The sequence below is a fragment of the Podarcis bocagei genome, assembly GCF_964188305.1.
Source record: "Podarcis bocagei genome assembly, chromosome: 17".
Taxonomy (NCBI): domain Eukaryota; kingdom Metazoa; phylum Chordata; class Lepidosauria; order Squamata; family Lacertidae; genus Podarcis; species Podarcis bocagei.
The window spans coordinates 9705739-9720733 of record NC_138143.1 but is presented as its reverse complement, the minus strand read 5'-3'; the positions used below and the strand labels follow the sequence as shown (position 1 = coordinate 9720733).

General features: G+C 45.1%; 1 long non-coding RNA gene across 2 annotated transcripts in view; it reads left to right on the top strand.

Moving 5' to 3' along the window:
• LOC308577025 overlaps positions 1 to 14023 on the top strand; it is a 32249-nt gene extending 18226 nt beyond the window's left edge. Inside the window, exons 2-4 of one of the 2 annotated variants that reach the window (XR_014003354.1) lie at positions 9034 to 9226; positions 13296 to 13462; positions 13508 to 14023. This is a non-coding gene — a long non-coding RNA (uncharacterized lncRNA). Of the gene's footprint in view, positions 1 to 9033; positions 9227 to 13295 lie in introns of both variants that reach the window. The other variant, XR_014003355.1, reaches the window with a different exon arrangement.
• The last annotated feature ends 972 nt before the right edge of the window (positions 14024 to 14995 follow it).

Below are 14995 nucleotides of genomic sequence, written 5' to 3'. Positions count from 1 at the left end.
CCAAAATAGAAGCAGGAAGAGTAGTATCAAACTGGCCAACAAGCATAGCTGTCAGCTTTTCCCTTTTCTTGTGAGGAATCCTATTCGGAATAAGGGAATTTCCCTTTAAAAAAGGGAACAGTGGACAGCTATGCCAACATGGCACTTTTACTGGAAACATGCAGGCTGATGCTTTAAAAAGGAACTTCTTTATTTATTCCCCACCCCACCCTTCAACTAATATAGGAAGAATCCAGTAATTTTAACATAAAGAGTGAAGTCTTCCACAAGTAAGACCACCGAGAAGCAATAATATGGTAAGAAAAAGTGGAAGGAAATTGGAGGGGGGGCCCTCTCTGGCTCCCACAATTGTGGTCAGATTATTAGTTGACAGGACTGACCTATTTCATTGCCCGAGGTGAAAGACCAGGTTGTGCCTCCTCACTCATATTCCACATATGGCTCCACAGAAGCCAATTGGACTGGGAGCTGAAATGGACTTGGATGCTGGCAAGACAACACCTCCTACAGGTAAACAGGTTATCTTAGGAGGTACAACACAGCTCTGTTCTCCAGCATCTCCCTGCGGTGTCTGCCACCTGAAGCAACTGCCTAATGGTAGGGCTGGCCCTGTTTTCGGTGAATGTTATATGAGTGGAACAAAGAGCTATCCACCCACAATGCAAGTATTGTTAATGAGTCTCCAGCAGCACGCATCAGGGTCAGTCTACAATGTACTGTTGCCAAAGATGGAGCAGCAAATGGCAGTATCTCATTCCCCAGTAAAGGTGCATAATACCCAAGAGGTTGCTCAAGTTTCACTCACTTTCTCTTTCTGTCTCTCTTTCGTCCCAGTGTACTGTATACAGCAGGGGTCAGCAAACTTTTTCAGCAGGGGGCCGGTCCACTGTCCCTCAGACCTTGTGGGGGGGGGCGGACTATATTTTTTGGGGGGGGAAGAATGGATTCCTATGCCCCACAAATAACCCAGAGATGCATTTTAAATAAAAGCACACATTCTACTCATGTAAAAACATCAGGCAGGCCCCACAAATAACCCAGAGATGCTTTTTAAATAAAAGGACACATTCTACTCATGTAAAAACATGCTGATTCCTGGACCATCCGCGGGCCGGATTTAGAAGGCAATTGGGCTACATCCAGTCCCCGGGCCTTAGTTTGCCTACCCATGGTATATAGTGTTAAGTTTTAATTAAGTTGTAAGTTTGTTAAGTCTGCTGCAACTGGATTTCTTATGGACGGTGCCAGTCTTGGATGTTATTGGATTTGTGACCATTATGCTCATTTGCCTTCAGTAGCAGTAAAGCTCTGCTGGATGAAATATTGCCTCCAGTCTACTTTTGAGAATCCTGCAATGTGTTTAAGTTTTTACTCTGCTAACTATACATTGGAATCTACTCTGGATCAATATTGAGTAGACTTTCAATGACAGTTTTGGTACCCAGGGGAGAAAACCCCACAGGTGCCTTTCTCTGGCAGTAATAATAATAACAGAAATAATATATATATATTGCCCTTTCACGACACCCAAGATCAGCTGCACGAGACAAAGTTACGACTGGGTGGCAGTGAGTAGCAGTCACTGGTGAGGTGGGAGCTAAGAGCAGCCTGTAGTCGAGACGGAAGAAGCCAGAGCCAGGAGACTGAGTCAAGGAGCAAGCCGCAAGTTAGGGCCAAAGAATGCCGGAATGCACTGAAGCTCAGGAAGACTTTGCTCAGCTGGAACAGGAAGCTCTGTTATGTATTGAAGTTCTCACCCTGGCCACCAGGGGTATCATGTATATAGTTTTCACTCAGGTCCACGTCAGTTAATTTAGGCAGGAAACCTTGGGTTGTTGTTGTTACAATGTTGACAGCTGGCTGCCTATAAAAGCAGGCCGGCTGAGCTGTTTGCTGTTCAGTTCAGTTCCAGCTTACTTATAAAGAACTACAGTGGTACCTTGGGTTAAGAACTTAATTCGTTCTGGAGGTCTGTTCTTAACCTGAAACTGTTCTTAACCTGAGGCACCACTTTAGCTAATGGGGCCTCCTGCTGCCGCTGTGCCGCCACCACACAATTTATGTTCTCATCCTGAAGCAAAGTTCTTAACCCAAGGTACTATTTCTGGGTTAGCAGAGTCTGTAACCTGAAGCGTCTGTAACCCGAGGTACCACTGTACTTGGAGAAATCTCTGTGTCGTCTGCTATGTCCACCCACTATTTAATAAACCCTTTATGCTCTTTTCTACATGGAAGGATCCAAAGATCTCACTCTGTGTGGGCAAAGTTAGTCCAGGGCCTGAAGGTGTTTTACTGTGAAGCAGCCACCCATAAGTTGCATGCCCCACCTCACGAGGAGCTCCACACGGATCTGTCAGCTTCTGGCAGAGCTAGCTTTGCTGCCCTTGTAGCAGTTGCTCAGTAGGGTGAAGTTTCCCCTTTAGGGCATCGGATACTAGGGAAACTCTATAGTATGAGGCAAGGCAAAGAAAATTAAAAACCTCCTTCATGCGAAAGGTGCAGTTTCTTCAGGGAATATTATTGGTCCCACTCAATGAGAAGCTGGGAAGGATGGTATTTAGTTTGAATGCAGTATGCGATGCCGTACATCCCTGAGGGTGCAGGCAAAGTGTGAGGGGGTGAATATAAATTTTAATTATATTTACTTCCCTGAAGAGGCTGAACACCTGTGGCTTCCATCTATCAAGGTCCATTTATATTCGTGAAACAACTGAGTCAGCATGTGAATCATGGGAATTGGGGGAGTAGGGGAGGGCTCTTTAATGAAAGCCACCCCAATTGCTCTGTTCTAGCCAAACCCAGTAAACAGTGGTAAGTAAAGGGGCCATTATAAAGTTAAGGGGAATCAGAATCCCTTTGCCCCCCCCCCTGTAGGCATTATAGCGAATCAAGGTTCATTTTGACCAAGTGGAAGTAGTCCTTAGGAACTTTAATATCAAAGTAATTCTAAAAATGAATATCCCAGAAGAAAACTGGGATAGAACAAATAATAATAATGCTTAATAATAATTTATTTGTAGATGCCTAGATATGATCACATGACAGGTGGCATACACATATTTTAAAATAAATGAATAACATTGCTGGTGTTTTTATTCAATTAACTGTTCCCACGAGCGGAAGCCCATGCAAGGCTAACCTTATTGGCATCGCACCATCTCTTGAAGACGTTCCTGTTTACACAAGGATTCCCCTGATCTCTTGACTTGAACCTACTGTTTTAAAATGCTTTAATCTGCTATTTTAAATCTTTAAATTGTTTTTTTAATGGCTAGTTTTATGGTACATTTTATTTGTGAATGTTAAATTTAATGTTTTGATGAAATTGGTTTATTGTGTACACAGAAACCATCTTGGCAATTAAGTGGTATATAAATAAATATACATGCATGCATGCATACATAATTTTATTTGTATGCTGCCTTTCCACAGTTCAAAACTTGCTCAAGGCTGCTTAATACGTGCAAAAAAGCATAACTGCAAGTTACAAAAGTAGTCGTAAGCAATAAATAAAACATCAGAAAATACACAGGCAAATGGAACGATTTCTGCATAAATCACAAGATCTAAAATATACAAAAAGCCAACAGCAACATCCCCCCCCCAACAAAACCCCAAAACAATACCCCAGCCCAAGTGTCTGTTCAACAGCCTCAGCTTTTGTAGCTGGAGTCAGTCTAGGCCCCACACTCCCAAGCCAGGTGGAAAAAGGCTGCAAAGCAGGGAACAGGTCTTCCAGGGCTCACAGCCAATATATCCCTTAATAATGTTATTACTGTATTAAATAACAACAACAACAATAACAACAACAGAAGCAGCAATAATAATGGACCGTTTTTAGTTGTATTAACCTTAAAAGTATTTGGGAGTTTCCTTTTCACAGAACATCTTTCTTCTTTATTTGGCAGTTGGGTTCATTTTTGAGGTTGATTAGTCAAGATTTCTCAGTTCATTATTCATGACTCTGCAGTTTGTAATGTGTGACTTAGCAATGTGTTATTTTGAAACTTCCACACAGCTATGCATGCTATAAAGGCTGACAGCTTTTCAATTTAGATGTCAGAGTAACAGGTTAAAACGGCAAAGTCACAGATTACAAAGTGCAAAGCTATAAAAGAACAAAGAGCAATATAACAAAACCCCTTTGTGCTATTCTAATGGGGTCTTCGCAAACGTGGCGAGAACAACTTCACATTCACGTATTGCAGCTTTGTGGGATGCAGATTTATATTTCCCTTCCTGTTCTAATTGATGTAAACAATTGTTGTGTATTAACAAAGATCAAATAGACCAATGGAAAAAATAAAACCTTAGCCATAAACCAAGCTAAATGAACAAATAAGAAGGAAAGTAGCTACAAATATCATGTAGAGCAAACTTGTATTTTATGTGCATTGCCTGTATGTGACATACCCACCAACATTTCTCTGATGAAAATAGGGGTGTAAATAATAATAATAATAATAATAATAATAATAATAATAATAATAATGCCCTGCCCATCTGACTCTGGGCACCTTTCAACAAATAGAAAAACATAATAAAACATTAAACATTTAAAAGCTTCCCTATACAGGACTGCCTTCAGGTCTCTTCTAAAGGTCTCTTCATGAGCCAACAGTGTGACGCAGCAGCTTAAAAAGCCAATGCAATTCTGGGCTGCATCAATAGGAGTATAGCATCTAGATCAAGGGAAGTAATAGTGCCACTGTATTCTGCTCTGGTCAGACCTCACCTGGAGTACTGTGTCCAGTTCTGGGCACCACAGTTCAAGAAGGACACTGACAAACTGGAACGTGTCCAGAGGAGGGCAACCAAAATGGTCAAAGGCCTGGAAACGATGCCTTATGAGGAACGGCTAAGGGAGCTGGGCATGTTTAGCCTGGAGAAGAGGAGGTTAAGGGGTGATATGATAGCCATGTTCAAATATATAAAAGGATGTCACATAGAGGAGGGAGAAAGGTTGTTTTCTGCTGCTCCAGAGAAGCGGACACGGAGCAATGGATCCAAACTACAAGAAAGAAGATTCCACCTAAACATTAGGAAGAACTTCCTGACAGTAAGAGCTGTTCGACAGTGGAATTTGCTGCCAAGGAGTGTGGTGGAGTCTCCTACTTTGGAGGTCTTTAAGCAGAGGCTTGACAACCAGATATCAGGAGTGCTCTGATGGTGTTTCCTGCTTGGCAGGGGGTTGGACTCGATGGCCCTTTTGGTCTCTTCCAACTCTATGAATCTATGATTCTATTCTATGATTCTATGAACGGTTGTCTAGTTACTTATCTTCTTGGCTCAGGGATCACAGAACTCCATATCCCCCATATGAAAATCGGGACACCCTAAGGAAAAGCGGGACATTCCGGGATCAAATCAGAAACTGAGACGGCTTTTGTAAATCTGGGACTGCCCCTGGAAAATAGGGACACTTGGAGAGTCTGATGTTGTGATTTCAGCCACAGCGGCTGAAGGCAGGCTAGCGAGGGCAAGGATTAGAGGTGGGTGCAAGGTGGAAACCCCAAGTAAATCTGGCACAAAAAAGAGCTTACGCTCTGAGCCTTTTTCCCTGGGCAAATCCCACGTGGAGCACCTTGAGTTCAGGGCACCTTAGCCAGTGGCGTAGTGGATCTGGGAATGGTGTGGATGCTCTTATGAGATCCCACCGGGAAATCCAACTTCCCACAAGATCTCACAAGAACCACCCCACCATTCCCAGAGCCATTGCACTCTGCACAGACACTGAAGTAGGACTGGTCTAGAAAGAAAGGCCAAGATATTTAAAGCTGTTTTCATGCCAGGTCAACTTGGGGCTTCCAGCTTCCTCCCACCTCTGATTCTCCCCATTATGGGCTGCCATATAGATAGTGGGCTAGCTAGCTGCATGGTTGCTCCAAAGGTAATTTTGGTTCTATGCAATTTCCGTGTATACATGTAACCCTTGGAACCGAAATTTCGTTGTATGATGCAAGTTGCTTGCAACTTAATAAACGAAGGTAATTTCCAGATGGCTTGTTTGAATATAGTCCCATTTCAGACCCATCAATATAAACCAAATATTTATTATGGCCAACCAGCCATTAAAAAAAGTAGTATTAAAAAACAAATAGAAACCTACAGTCTCAGGAGAACAAAGCTGACAAGTTAGTAGCTAACAATCGCAGCAGGTCTAAGTGGTTTTGCAACATTCAGATATAATACTACCTGTTTGGTGGTAGCTTTGTTAGACCCTTGAAGGAAGATACTCCAAAGTGTGTTCTGTATTTCCCCCTTTGTTCCTGAAGAATGGATTCAAATAATGCTTAAGGAGACCTTTATTCATAAAATTCATTCACATCCAGGGCTGTCTTAAACATATGTGGCGCCGGGGTGCAGTCCCAGGCACGCAGGAGAGTGGAGCCAGCCGACCGCCTCAGCATCTTGCTGGCTCGGTAGCTCCCAAACTCACAGTGCAGAGCCAACGGTTAGGCTATTCCCTGGACTCAACTCTCAGGCCCCGGACTCTCGGCCTGGTGCCCCTGAGAGTCCGGTGCCAGGGTGCCCCTCACCCCTAGTGCCTATGGGTAAGACATGGTTCACATCCTTAGCATATTTCCTTTCTCCTCCTTCTCAGCTGCTGGGTCCTGCTCAGGACAAACTCCCTAAACATCAACTCACGATCAAGAGAATACAAAAGGGTCTCTGATTATATCGCCCTCCAAAATGTCTGGGAGCAAAGCGTTCCAGAAAAGGAAATCCTAATGTCCTGCCAGACAAATATATCCCAAACTGGCTGGAACTGCAGGGAGGACCACTTGTGATAGCGCATAACCCTCCGCCAACATCCCTCTGATGAAAAAAGGGTCATTTCTCACTCCCACACAACTGACCCTCCTCGACCCCCATTTCTTGCCCCCACCCCAAGCATTTCCTATCAGAAGAAGGGTGATTGCAACTAAACACTACACACCAATGGGACACAATACATATGACCTCCACTGTCCTGAGAGAACCCCTTAATTCTGATTTATGAAAAGAAAAACACACACCCATAAATTTTATAAAGGGGTTAAACTCAGGCACACATTTTTTTAAAAAATTAATGAATGAATCAAATGCTCCTTGCGTTCTGCTCTGCTCCTCCTTTCATCCTGCCCAGGGCAGCCCTGCCTTCTGACGGCCCCTTGGTGGTGGCAACCTCTTTTCCCTCATCGCCTGCTCTCCAGCAAGCGCTTTGAGCTGCCCAAGGGAGGAGGCCTGCAGCAGTGGCCATGGAGAGACTACGGAGAGGCAATAGGATGCTCCTTCACTGCTGCTGCCTGGGACAAGCGCCGGCTCATCATTGTCCCTGAGCTCAGCAGCGGCAGCCCTGGCAGGGGAGATGGGGACATTCCAAGATAAAATCAGAAGTTGAAGGGAGGTGTTTTTTTTTCATAATTCCAGGACTGTCCCTGGAAAATAGGGACACGGAGAGTATGATAGCATAGAGCCTACTTGGGTCTCCTCTCTGGCAGAGCCACCCTCCACTAGCGAAGCTGCTCAATTGTATTAAGCAAGGGCTGAGCCTCACTCAAAGGTGTTGGCTCTTGGTGGCTGAGGCACAGTGGCTCCCAATCTTTTTTTTAAGGGGGCCAGGCCCCCTCAATTCTGGAGAAGCTGGCACCTCTGGCCTCACTCAATATCCAGTGTGGTGTAGTGGTTAAGAGCAGTAGACTCATAATCTGGTGAACTGGGTTCGATTCCCCGCTCCTCCACATGCAGCTGCTGGGTGACCTTGGGCTACTCACAATTCTCTGAAGTCTCTCAGCCCCACTCACCTCACAGTGTTTGTTGTGGGGGGAGGAAGGGAAAGGAGAATGTTAGCCTCTTTGAGTATCCTTCGGGTAGTGATGAAGCGGGATATCAAATCCAAATGATTCTTCTTCCATACCTTTTTTCTGATGGAAGACACATAAGGCCTTTTTGTAGAAATGGGGAACCCATGGCATCTCCCAGTTGTACATCGTATTACCAATGTGAAGTATGATCATCAGAGCTGTATCTCCCACTAAGTTCATTAGCCTGCATTTCAGCCCGAGGCGGTTTTCTCCAGGGGACACATGTATGCGCACCTTTGTCTTCAGTGGCTTGAGAGACAAAGAGCAACTCACACACCCAATATGGAGATTTGCAACTGAATGTCATGTGATCTAGGTTAGATACCACGTGAGAGATAGCAGAGACACATGCACAGTTAATTATCAACCCATCAAGTACTCAGAGAGCTCTTCTTAGTGTCCATGCAATTTCCCAAACCCCTTTAGCAATACAGTTGTACCTTGGTTGTTGAACGGAATCTGTTCTGGAAGTCCGTTTGACTTCTGAAAATGTTCGACAACCAAGGCACAGCTTTCGATAGTCTGCAGGAGCTTCCTGCACACAATTGGGAGCCATGTAAGCAGCGTCAGACATTTGGCTTCCAAAGAACGTTCGCAAACTGGAACACTCACTTCCGGGTTTGCGGCATTCAGGAGCCAAAATGTTCGACTCCCAAGGTGTTCGGCTTCCAAGGTATGGCTGTACAAATACATCGCATATACAGTCGTTACACAATTGTATTTAATTGAGGGATGGAGTTGGGTACCATCTGCATATTGGTGACAGTCAAGTCTACATCTCTGGTTAATCCCAGTCTTTTCCTATAGATACCGTATTTTTCAGTGTATAAGACGACCCCTATTTTCTGGGACTCCAAATTAAGGAAATGGGAGATTGCCCCAAGTTGTTAAGCTTTTTTTGGGGGGGATGTGCAGAGTTGTTGAGGGAACCACCACTGCCAATTGCACGCATTGACGAAGCCACCAATCATCTGCCTCCAATCGCCTGTCCCCCCTCTGCACTATCCGTGTATAAGATGACCCCCAATTTTAAACATTTTTTAATAATAAAAACCCCTCGTCTTATACACAGAGAAATATGGTATTAAATAGCAGGGGATAAAACTTGCAGTTCCCTGAGGAACTGCATAGCCTGACTGCAAGGAGGTAACTCTGCACCACCTTCTAAAATTGGCCTTCTTTGAAGGAGCCGAACCACTGCAACACTGTGGCTCCAGAACTCAACCCAGAGAGACTATCCAGAAGGATACCATGTGCTGAGAAGTGCAAGAGAACCAAAAGAAGCACACTCTCCGTGACTTACTCTTGGAAGAGGTCATCCATCAGAGCAACAAAGGAACTTTCCATTCCAAAGCCAGACCCAAAGCCCCACATAAATGGTGGTTAGCTGGATTTAATAATAAATAATCTCTTGAATGTATTTTTGTAACATCAAGTCTTCTTTGATTGAGAGAGATTTTTATTTTTGAAAATTGGAACTTGTTGCTCCAAGGACAAAAGTATGTGTTGGGGAGGGTAGCACTAAAGCAAAGGGAAGAGGGGTGACAACGGATCACGCTCACCCCTTTGTACTGAAACTTTCTCTTTTTCTTTTTTTAAAAAGGGGTCTGTACTGAAGCTGAGGGCAAGAAAAAAACCACCTCTCTTCTACAGGCCATGCCTGAGCTGTGCAGCACTATTGCTTTATTTTGCACTTTAAAAAAAACACACCAAAGCAGCCCATATTTGGCCTGGCTGGCTCACAAAACCCAGTGTTACAGGAAGAGCGCTTGCGCCCGCTTGCTGTAATCAGAGAGGTAATTCTGTTTTTCCTGGCAGAGGCCTCTGCCGAGACTGCTGTGTGCGATGTATGGAACAGATTCTTTTTTCCGGCGCCCTGCCAAAGTGACCATCTGCTTCCAGTTCTAACCCCCCTTGCTCCCCCCCAATCTGTGGCTGTTCACTGAAGTGTGTGTGTGTGTGTGTACACACACACACATGCACGCGTAAAGGCCTGCTTCATTCCTGCACCCACCCCCAGGTCGTGTATCAAGACCCGGCCAGAAACGAGGCAGGATGTCAAGGGGATGCCTCACCTGCATTGATCCAAAACGTGGCCGAGATAAGAATCTGTCCCTTTTCTTTCCTCAAAAAAACATCTGCTGGTCTGCAAACAGCCTTTGCGTTGCTTCAATCTGAGGCTTCTAAACATCTGTAAATAGAGAAGGCCGCATCAAGTCCTTCCCAGAGCTGGCTATGCGAAACGAGAATCTCTCCTCGCAGCAGCACTGCAGATGCCACCACCATTGCGGCCACCACCCCAAACTGTTGCTGTAACAAATACCGCACCCCCCAACTCATAGCTTCTCTTCTCTTATGGGACCACGGGAGTCCCATGGGACCAGAGATCCAGAAAGAACACGAGTCTCCTTTCCATAACATTCCAAATCAAGGGCATCACTAGCTTGAATGACAGTAAAGACAGCTGTGTGAGAGTCAGGCAGTTCTGACCCACGGAGTTGTTGTTTTTCCCCTCAGCAAACCCCATGGAAAGAAATAAGAGCACATTCTTGCACAGCCCCTCTTCATTTCAGTGGGGCTGGCACAGGAGAACTCTCTGGCAGATTGTGAGCCCAGGTTCATTAACAAGAGAGGAGAAATTTGAGTTTTCTGCCTCTTGCACCGAAAAGGTCTTTGGCCAGCTCTGCTCTAGTTTGCCATTTTGTTGTTGTTGTTAGGGTCAAGCTACTGCTGCCCATCTATTATCCCCATAAAAGTAAAGGTAAAGGGACCCCTGACCATTAGGTCCAGTCGTGGCCGACTCAGGGGTTGCGGCGCTCATCTCGCTTTATTGGCCGAGGGAGCCGGCATACAGCTTCCGGGTCATGTGGCCAGCATGACTAAGCCGCTTCTGGCGAACCAGAGCAGCGCACGGAAACTCCGTTTACCTTCCTGCTGGAGTGGTACCTATTTATCTACTTGCACTTTGACATGCTTTCGAACTGCTAGGTGGGCAGGAGCAGGGACCGAGCAACGGGAGCTCACCCCATCACGAGGATTCGAACCGCCAACCTTCTGATCGGCAAGTCCTAGGCTCTGTGGTTTAACCCACAGCGCCACCCGCGTCCCTATTATCCCCATACATGCAAGCAATTTTATCTTTTAATTTTTGCCTGAACAACACTGAACCAGACAGCAATCTTTTATTTCCACATTCCTCGTGTAAATGGTCATCTGCCAAACGAGAAGAGAATTACAGATGTCTTTGCTTTGCAGAAATGCTGAGTGCTTCTAGTTGCACTCTGGAATGGATAGGGCCCACGTGGTGAAGAAAGCGCGCCCCATTCTGCGGCTCAGTGGTGCAAAACACCCTTCAGCTTTTCCCAAGCTTGAGCTCTTTCTATCGCAACAACTTTTACCTGATGTACAAATTCACTCTCAAAATCACTAGGGCCTTTTCATTTTCATAATAGTGGCAGTAACAGGTAAAACAATCAGCACACTCATTTATTAGTGCTTCATTAGCAGAAATTGTGTCCAGCTACGAGGGCAGTTAATGACTGAACAATCGTGATGGGCCATATGTTTGGCGCGAGATTTATTATTAAGTGCTTCCAACGGGGACAGATTCTCATCGCAGAATGGTGTAAGCCATTGGTGTAAAGACTGCAGCGTGGAACCCATTTCTTTTCTGGTTAATATATATGGAATCTCAAAAGAATGACACTGCTATCAACAAAGGTAAGGAGCAGACAAAGGTGAGAGCAGACAGAGAATCCATTTTCTTTGCTAGCCCACTGGCCCCTGTTCCCTAAGGCCTTAGAAGTTCTGGAGCACCATCTGGTTTTATGAGGAGTTCCAACCAGAGGCTCCTGCAGGTGACCTATTTATCCTGATTTGCTTGCAGAATGCTAAGGCAGAGGTTAGATTAAACCCAGTCTTTCTTAATTCGGTTATACAACAATGAACATTCACCAAGGAGTCATCTTGACTTGCTTGTGGGGTGTTCCCATTAACCACTCATCCACTCTGTCCTTTTCAATGCATTTCCCAATCACTTTCCTAACTGCAAAATGTTAGGATTTGTTAAAATGGATTTATTTGTTTTTTGCACCAGGGCAGCTTTCACCAATCTCATGCGCTCCTGGTGAATTGGACTACAACTCCCATCAGTCCTAGCCAATGTATGCAAATGCATAGTGTCCAGGTCACGAGAAGTAATAGTTTCACGCTGTTCTGCATTGTCTGTTGTACTGTGTCCACTTAACGTTGAATTCCTTCGCCCTGTATCAAGCAGAGGGTCAGATTAGAGACAATTGTCAAGAACCATTCCAAGTCTATGAATCTAGAAACAAAATGATCAGTGAAAAGGTCGCTTACGGGTTATCTGAGCTTCGAGCCAGGGAGTGACTTGTTAGGGCTTATCTACATTTCTTCATGTCCTGCTACTTAAGTGTGATTTTTCCTGAATTTAACTGGGGGGAAATGGCAATTTGGGCTTTTCTCTGGATTGATGTTTGCTCCGATTTAGCACGAAGGGCAAGGGGGAAACTGCTCCAACCTGTGCTTTCTAGGCACAGGACAAGCAGAAATGTGGACAAGCCCTTAGTCAAAGTAGATGGGCAAAATCTCCTTCCCCCATTCCACCTTCTTCCCATTTCTGCCTGTTCTTCAGGGCTCTTTTGCATCTTCAGACAATGAATGAAGGTGCCTTCATAGGTGCCTCCAGAACTGCTTAGCTCTGAAGCAGTGGGAGGTCTCGCAAAGCCAATATTAATGCCGTCTTCCTATGGTGGAGAAAGAACTGGGGGGAAGTGAGAAAAGGGGTTATTATTACCACTTACAGATATCTGGGACGCGGGTGACGCTGTGGGTTAAACCACAGAGCCTAGGACTTGCTGATCAGAAGGTCGGCGGTTCGAATCCCCGCGATGGGGTGAGCTCCCATTGCTCGGTCCCTGCTCCTGCCAACCTAGCAGTTCGAAAGGATGTCAAAGTGCAAGTAGATAAATAGGTACCGCTCCGGCGGGAAGGTAAACGGTGTTTCTGTGCGCTGCTTTGGTTCACTAGAAGAGGCTTAGTCATGCTGGCCACATGACCTGGAAGCTGTATGGCGGCTCCCTTGGCCAATAACGCGAGATGAGCACTGCAACCCCAGAGTCAGCCATGACTGGACCTAACGGTCAGGGGTCCCTTTACCTTTACAGAGGCTTTTGAAGGGGTGCAGAGTATGAGATGCTTCCTAGGACCTACAAGGGTATCACCTTTAAAGCAAAGGACCTACTTGTGGCTCAAGATTATGGTCCATGGCCTGCTTAGTGAATCCTAGTGTTAATATAATGGGTTCTTCTATGACTTAAGGGATCACTGGCAAACCTTATGCTCTGTTGCATTAATGAAAAGAGAAAAGTGTTGGGTTTGCTCCAGTACAACGTTATTAATTTTCTCTGTGTAAATTTATACATCCAGATGCAGATCCTTGATTCTTTCCAAAGTCTACATCACCAGCACACCATCCGGGGTTTCCAGGAATTGATCCACTGGTTCAGAAGACACACAGGGATATTTGTACATCAAAATTCTTACTTTTGTGGTTGGCCCTCCAAAACAAATAACCCCTGGTGGCCTCATTTGAGGTAGCTGTGTGTGTGTGTGTGTGTGTGTGAGAGAGAGAGAGAGAGAGAGAGAGAGAGAGAGAGAGAGAGAGAGAATGGATGCAAGACATGGATGCAGAGAATGCTCTCTACTGCTGAATTTTGAGTATGTACATACACATTAGTGGCTTAAAATGCAGAGAGGTAATTTCCCCTTGCTGTATTTCAAGTTGCTTTCCCCCCGTTGATTTACTCACCAGAGGGAAGAAGGGGGTGTCTTCACCTGATGTGCATTACCTGATTTGCTTCCCCCGTTTCCACAACCCTTCCCCTCCCAGCTCCTATTTAGTGAAGCTGTCTTCACTGCCTATACTCACCAGGCCTATCTTCTGCCCTTCAAACCAGCTTCAGATTCAGCTACTGTCCAAGTGTTTCTGTACATCATGGCTACAATGCAGCCCAGAGTTTATTGCACTGGGATCCAGAATGACATGCTGGATTGTGGCCTACAGCCTTGCCCTGAATTGGTACTGGGGTGAGTGCTGGTTTAAAAGCTAGTCTCTTCCAGAACAGGTCAGGGACTGGGAGGCTGATCTTGACTGACCCACCCATGTCTTGAAGAAGAAGAAGAAGAAGAGTTTGGATTTGATATCCCACCTTTCACTCCCTTTAAGGAGTCTCAAAGCGGCTAACATTCTCCTTTCCTTTCCTCCCCCACAACAAACACTCTATGAGGTGAGTGGGGCTGAGAGACTTCAGAGAAGTGTGACTAGCCCAAGGTCACCCAGCAGCTGCATGTGGAGGAGCGGAGACGCGAACCCAGTTCACCAGATTACGAGTCTATCGCTCTTAATCACTACGCCACACTGGCTCTTGTTATGATGATTCTCTTCAGCATATCAGGATGTGCCATTTAATCCCCAGAAACTGAATTGTTAGTGGATAGGACAGGTGCCTTAATCGATGGTAAAGAATTTTTGAAACAACCAAATAGGAATTTGAGTATTGCCCTCCCCCAAATACCTGTTTTATTGGTTTGTTTTTCGTCCCCATGTTGCTGCTCTGCCAATAACAGAGCAAAAGAAAACATGAATTGATGTTTAGCCCTGACTGACCCATCAAAAGTGGAACTGCAATTTCCCGCTTGAACTTTTTCTACATTTCTCCCATTGCTCTACTTCCATTTCCACATATAACCCAGACATAACAGCCTCGGCAGCAAAGCACGCCACCACCAAAACAGCTACATGCACAGTTTGGGTGTAACTTTGAAATTGTAATTTAATATCCCCATAATGGATTTGGATGAGAAAGGACACCTCTCAGATCTGCAGTAGATTCAGAATTGGAAAGGATTAAAACCCGAAGCATTCAGAATGGTCTTAACAAACGGGTTAGCTGGGTAGGCAGAAGCAGAATGAATCAATGAGGACAAATGTAAAAGGCATGTGCAGGGAAAATGAAGCAAATATACTGTCAGAAGCAGCTACATTGCTTCTATAAAAGATATAGGAGTTATGGAGAGTAAGAAATTGAGTATGAGCCAACAGTGTAATGCTGAGGCACATAAGGCTA